Source organism: Topomyia yanbarensis, chromosome 2, assembly GCF_030247195.1.
Source record: "Topomyia yanbarensis strain Yona2022 chromosome 2, ASM3024719v1, whole genome shotgun sequence".
Lineage (NCBI taxonomy): Eukaryota > Metazoa > Arthropoda > Insecta > Diptera > Culicidae > Topomyia > Topomyia yanbarensis.
In genome coordinates, this window is record NC_080671.1 from 358,793,025 (window position 1) to 358,800,440 (window position 7,416).

General features: G+C 40.9%; 1 protein-coding gene across 1 annotated transcript in view; it reads left to right on the forward strand.

Moving 5' to 3' along the window:
* Positions 1-7,416, forward strand: part of LOC131684320 (uncharacterized) — a 346,758-nt gene that overhangs the window by 81,516 nt on the left and 257,826 nt on the right. The gene's annotated exons all lie outside the window — the stretch shown is intronic.

Consider the following 7,416-nt stretch of genomic DNA (forward strand, 5'->3'; position numbering starts at 1 on the left):
GGGTTACGGCAAGGTGAAGGTGTCGTGCCTGACAATGCTACCAGCAGAGAAATTCAGAGACGGATCGTGGCGGGAAATCGTGCCTACTTTGGATTCCTGAGGACGCTCCGGTTGAACAAAATTCGCCACCGCACGAAGTTTGATTATCTACAAGATTAGACCGGTGATCCTCTACGGCCACGAGACCTGGACTATCTTGAAAGACTAACGCGTCCTTGGAGTTTTCGAACGAAAGGTGTTGCGTACCATCTATGGTGGCGTGCAGATGGAAGACGGAACGTGGTGCAGGTGAATGAACCATGAGTTGCATCAGCTGCTGGAAGAACCATCCATCGCGCATACCGCAAAAATAGGACGTTTGCGGTGGGCTGGACACGTCGTAAGAATGTCGGACGACGACCCGGTGAGGATGATTCTTGAGGGCGACCCTACAGGAACAAGAAGACGGGGCGCACAGCGAATAAGGTGGATCGACCAGATAGAGGACGACCTGCGGACCCTTCGAAGACGGCTGGCGACAAGCAGCAATGGACCGAGTGGAGTGGAGACGGCTTCTGTATACAGCAAGAGACAACAAGGCTCTAGCCTGAACGGTAAGTAAGATCAACTAAAATCCCAAAACTCAAAAAATTCCACTAGTATAGGAGTATTCCTCGTACCCTAACAATTAGTTAAATAAATAATAGTTTTTTTCACAACAAAATCGATGTTTTCAGCTCTAAAAATTGCATTAAAAAATTCCATTCTTCAAAACAAAAATTTATGGAATTAATTACGATCAGTTTAAAAATAAATAAGAAAATCAGTCCCGGAAGACCTTATATGCAGTGGACTTCTCCGCGCACAGGTCTCTGCACTCTGTGTCCCACCATGTGGTGGGAGACTGTCCATGAGTGTTTGCGCTGGGTACTGGTTTAGTCTGAGCTATCTTTAGTACCGTAAACCGGGGTGACTTTGATCGTTGGGGTGACTTTGATCACTCGAAACTTTTTTCGTAGATCGCTTATTAAACCAGAATAGTCTACCGAATCATTTTAATTTCAATTGATTTTAACTATAAACTTATAAAATACTGATTTGTTATACTTTTTGAGTATATTGTTCGGTTTTTGGGTACAAAAACTACAAAAAAACGAAATTTGACTTCACCTGATTTTTACGAAGCTTCGTAAAGTGTCTATTTTTTATAAAACAAATAAATCTCAGATTGGGCAAGAGTAATAAATTACAAGCGACTTCTTATTTTCCTTTAGATTGGGATATACTAAATTTAGTTTTAAGAGTTTGTTTATTTTTAATACATTTTTTATGAAACTACTTGGCAATAATTTCAAATTATTTTAAGCTAAAATTCGCAACATTTTTTTTTTATTGTTCAATATTCCAACGCGTTAAAATGGCTGAAGCTTTTTGCACATTGATAAAACACTGAAACAAAACAATTTTAGCAGTTTTAAAAGTTTTCAGAATCTTTTATTCTAGTTGGACACGAATTATACGAATTTTGGTTACTCGAATTTTACAGTACATTGAAATACTTTGTGTAATACATTAACATCTATTTAACAATGAGTATCTTTCCAGAATTAGTTTAAACAAATATTTGAATGAAAAATATTGACATCAATAACTTAATGTGGGTGAACATGCAGGTTATCAAAGTCACCCCGGAACACGAAAACGTACTTCAACTTGAAATCATTTTTGAAAAAATAGCTGTAAACGGCTAATTTTAGGTAAAACCATCCAATCTTGTTCTCCATACATCAGTACATGGTTTAAAAATATTAAACTCGAAAAAATGCGTTGCGTCTAAAAATATGTAATGATTACTTCGAAAAGTGATCAAAGTCACCCCGGTTTACGGTACTCTTCCATAGGGGTTTTCTCGGTAGAGACGAATTATATTAAAATCGTGGAAGTTGATATTTCTATCGGAAGTACACCAAGTTTCACATAGTGCGAAAGCATTACATTTTAAACTGATTAGTAAAAATTTCAAAGAATCGATTTTCGGGAGGATACATCTGCAGTTTCACTGTAAGACAGCGTTCTAATAGTTTGATAACTTAACCATCGAAGGATACGATCGCTGCAAGAAGAGGCAGTCAACTGCTTCAAAAATGTTTGCACTATAGGAAGAAACGTAGCAGAATGGTTTCAAGAGGATCGGTAACTTTGAAAGCTGTGAGAATTGGGTCCACTATTTCAGAAAATTTCATTAGTCTATTATTAGATTGAGTGTCCCTAAAAGTGGTGGATACTCCTTATTAGAATTGAAATTTCCAAGTCTTGAAGCAAGCTGCTTCGGATTTAGGGTATAATTTCCGTTTGATTTATTAAATGTAGTTGGCGCACCCTCAAGACTCCTTGGTACCCTTACGAGACAGCCTAGAAGAAGCTGGATTTTTCTTTTTCCTGGATTCGCTCGGGTTAACAAAATTCTTGCTCAACACAAGCCAAAATGAGCTAAGGAATTTTTGAAAAGGACAGATGACGTAGCATTCTTTAGCTTTTCTGTATAAGAGCGCTTCGGACGATCCTTAAGGAAGCCCGCTCCTTATACGCAAGGTAGGCTTTAAGACCATACGGAGGGCCCCCGCAGTAAATACACTTTTCAGTTTCTCTAGCGCAAGCGTCATTCTCACACTCTACCTCGCATTTGCCACATCGTTTCTTATTGCCACAATAAGTGGCTGTGTGGCCCAGCTGCTTGCAGGTGCTACAGTTCATTACCCGCGGTACAAACAGGCGAACAGGTAAACGAACCTTATCCAGAAGTACATAGCTGGGAAGAGAAGACTCGGAGAAAGTCGCACGAAGCGAGTCCGATAGAGAAGAAGTTGTCTTATTATCCGCAATTTTTGCTGAATTCAATTGCTTGCCTTCCAGAATCTTCACATGTTGAAATGAGGGATCCTTAAAACAACGAACTCCGTTCTTGAACAGGTCTTTACATTTCAGACCCGGTTCGGCGACGATCCCATCGATCTCCACGGCCATAGCAGGTACATATACTCTAGATTGTTTCGTAAAACGCTCGCATCAAGCAATCTGGTTTGCCTGGTAGAAGTCAATCACGCTCCCGTGAGATTTCCGAAATATTCAGAGATTTCCAGTTTGGGACTGTCTGGATATTTTTTATACGAGGATTATTGATAGAAAATTAGAGAAGGAAGTGATTTTGGGAACATCAGCTATATCCAATGGAGCATCAGGGGGACTATCAACAAGATTTAATTTGTTCTCACCCTCGGCTATTTAGCTACGAAGTTATACAGGGAATAGAATATATGAAGCAGCGGTAAAATGGTAAATACGCAAAAAGAGAAAAAAGCAAACTAATACTCAGCTTCGCCCGCGGCGTCCGTTCGTCTTCGCTGGATCGATTCACTGCACTAGCCGGCCACTGACAATGACTCTTGCTCAGGCAAAGGCTGACCTTCACTTTACGTTTTTTACTATACACAGCGAAAGCAAATGATCCTCTTCGATCGAAAGCCCGGGAACGATTGTGTACTCAGAGGTTGTTGGAATTAGATTCGTCACCAGTCAGACTTGTTTGCGCATTGGTGGCTCAAAGAGGACCTACTAACCATTGGCAGGCGCATCACATGGTTCGACGATACCAAGTCAATAGCCGTGGGGATCTCGTCGTCATATCCGACGGCTGTAAGCGGAGCAGCTGGGTACGTGGACGAGTGAGCGAAAACCAGGCCGGAGCTGTTGGAAGAATAAAACGGGCCAGCGTGCAGACTACAGCAGAAATTATTAAACGACCAAGTTTAAAATTGGCTATCTTAGACGTAGAAGATTCTTGTAAAACAGGCGCTGGTACGCTATGTTACGGGGGGCGGAATGTTACCACCGACAATTTTGCCAGCACTGTCGACAAGTAGCTCTAAGATTCGAATAGACAGTTCGCTTACTAATGATAGGCGAGTTAGAAGCTATTTATATAGTACAAATGGTGAATTTAACTCATATAAATCATTTATATTTCGGTGATAAAAATTTCTCTTTCGAAATTGTAAAAATGTGATTAAAGGTACGAATTTAAAAATAAGAGATCATCAAAATTAACACAAAAGGAGCTAGTTACAGAATTTACACGTGAAGAACCATCGTTATGTGTGAATCTAGCCTTACTCAGAGTAACTACACTAAAATTGTAAGATGAATTTATGACCTAGAAATTAAATAATAATTACGCAATAAATTACAGCTTGCGCTGATGTAGTGAATTATGTATTTCGTCTGCTAATCGAAGGTGTGGAAACCACCCCCTGGTGCACGATAGCAAGAGAAAAACATATTTCTTCCTGAGATTACTGTGTTATAAAAAAACTTCGAAACCAATTATTCCTTTGATCATAAATGAACTGGAAAAAGCTGCCCTATAGCAACTTTCCAGAACAATCATACCAATTTCTTCCAGTGAAATGAGCCTCATTTGAAAAAAAAAAAAAAAGACCAGCCAGTCTAGCAGATGTCGCTTTGATGTACTATGTCACCAGCTCACCAATGTGGGAATTTAATATGCGGATTCCAAGAAAATCTTGTCACCAAGGTTGCACGGAACACCAGCGGAATCGTTCGAGCAGTCTGCCGCCGATCAAAGAGCCATTTCCTAAGAAAACCTTCGTTCGACTGTCACCGGTAATGAACCCGCTCGATCTTGATTCGAGCTTTGTACCCCGCCCCAGATAAGAACAATTCAAGTGCAAGAGATTACATACTTTAACATAACATGGGCGGGTGTGCTTTGATCGTTCCATGCGCATAAATATTAATGAGCCACGCTGCAACGCTATTCAGGGATGAAATGAAAAATGTCCACACCCTTCAAATGGCTGGCTAACCAGTTAGGATGCATTCAAGCACGAAACTGGACCAGATGTTCCGGAACTGATACTATCATTACACTTTCCGCTCAGCTTGTTTGGGTGGAAAGAGGGGTGAACCTGGCGGCCTGCCTGGCGCGTTGGTGGATTTCTCCCGTGGGTAAGCATGGGACCGGAATCCCATTTGAAAAGGCGATGATTATGTGCATCATTACGTATGCATTTATTTTTTACGTAACGAGAAAGGTATTCTTCAAGGAAACCACCTACTCCACAGGGGGGAGGAGGCTTATTTCACTTTCCGTGAAAACTATTGGGTGCACCGAGTTTTCTCGTGTAGTCAGCATATCGTCGAGAAAGTAAGAGAAAAGAAACACTGTGAATGCCAAGCAAATCTCATAACCGGGCACTGAAGGATAAATATCCCAGGTCGTTTGTTGGCCGTCCGTACCTACCCGAGTCTGCTGGAGTGTATACACACAGGATACATTCCCGGAATAAGTTCCTTCCGAGTTGGTTCTACTTGCTACCGACGACGTTCAAGGCTGGGCGAGGCTTGGCTGTTGGGTTGGAGAGAAAAAAGAAAGAAATATATCATAGAGACCGTAAACTTTGTTTCAAGGTGCGGAAAACTCCAGCAACGGTAGTGAAATATGTTTTAGAGCTTCCATTCTGTTTGTTGAAACACATTCAGTCAAATAATATTCACGATTTAAAACTATTACTCAAATATATTTATCTTTCCTATCGATATATTGGTGTTCCACTTCGTTTTCCTCGAACGGGTTTGGCTAAAAAGTTTTTCTAAACATAGTTATATATTGCATGTTTAAATTGAATGCAGTTTTAGATGGTAGATATGTGAATTCTTGGATTCAGTAGCGTAGGCAATGATTATAATAAATAAATAATAGGGGAGAGTGTGGATAAATGAACCACTTTTTATCAGGCTCGTAGCCAGGATTTGTTTTCGGGAGAGGTTTAAAAAAAGAAAGCATTAATTAATTAATCCTGATGACTAGAGATAGTCACTGAAAGCTGAACGAAACTTTTTAAGGGTGAGAACACATCCAATACAAATGCAATAGAAACTAAGAGTTCCAAAAATATGTTCGCAGATTCATGACTGGCTATAATATGTTGTAGAAACATTCATTTTGAGTGTGATTTTTTTCATTTATTGACAACGCTAGAAAATTCCAAGTGTCCTAGAGGTATAGATAAGCTGACCAACTCTGACGAAAAAATCTGTACACCATACCGCAACGAAGCGAAATCGTTCACCACGCTCAGGCAAACTGTCCGCACAGTGTACGGATTTTTTCGTCAGAGTTGGTCAGCTTAGGTATAGACGACACCAAATTTGAAATAGAAGAAAAAATAAAAAACTGTCCCAGAACACTCCACTGCGAAGTTGCTCATCAAATCATGATTCGTCGTTGTGGATGACGAACCTTACGACAAGGCTAACTTCCCCATTTTCCGGGACAGATACATTTCAGCGTTAAGTTCAAGTTTACCATCCCAAAGTAGGTTTATAAGGAAAAAATGTACAATTATCAATGAAATTTCTAATCTGTGTTAATTTTTACCACGTCGATCTGTCTAGATGACTAAATTTTATGTGCAAGAAGTGGTGCTAGGTCTAAACACTGTGGCTAATGACTTCCGGTGTAGGATCAAGTATTCGTGATGTGAAACATTCGTTAAAATTTCTGCAGTCGCCTTTATTCAGTGCGTCCTTGTCAGTCGTTCAGTACTGATAACGGCCAACAAAGTGGAATACATATGTTTCAAATGCTGTTTTTGGGGTGATAATTCAGGAGAACCGCTAAACACGTTATAACATACATTTTCCAATGCCATTATCTGAACCACAATATCATCTGTTCATGCAATAATGGCAAATGCAAAAGCTCCGTCTAGTACCTCAAAATCAACAACCATTACCATTAGTGCGGAAATTATTACCAAGGACGGAGTGAACCGCAAAAGCAAGAACCAAGAATGAATATCTAATCGCGAACATTTTTTTACAATGGTGAATGCATTTACGCACTGACCCAGTACACGTGCTTAGTAGTTGCCAAGCTACCACACGGAAGTGTACTGGAGTGTCGGGCTCGACCAGGACTAAACTACCTTACGGGTAATACCGACTAAACTCCATTGGGCTCCGCCATCTTTCCCCCAGGAACTACCACCCGGCATCACTTCTGGGGGATGGCAGTACTTAATGTACTCACTCATTCTCGCTCACGCACGGACGCATACTGTATGAGGCTTACTTGGGGGCTCGCTCTGCCACCTCATGTGAGTCTTACTTGGGTGCTCACCCCTGCCGCCTCATGTGAGGCTTACTTGTGTGCTCACCTTTTACAAACCATGCGAGGCTGACATGGATGCTCACTCTATCACCTGATTCACTCTCAGTCATACCACTCTAGTACACCCTGTCACTCACCCTGGCATCCCATGTAGGACATTTTTCTAGGTTCCTACTTCTGATATGCCATGTGAGTCTGACTTGTGTGCTCACCTCTAGCATACCATGTGAGACTGACTTGGACGC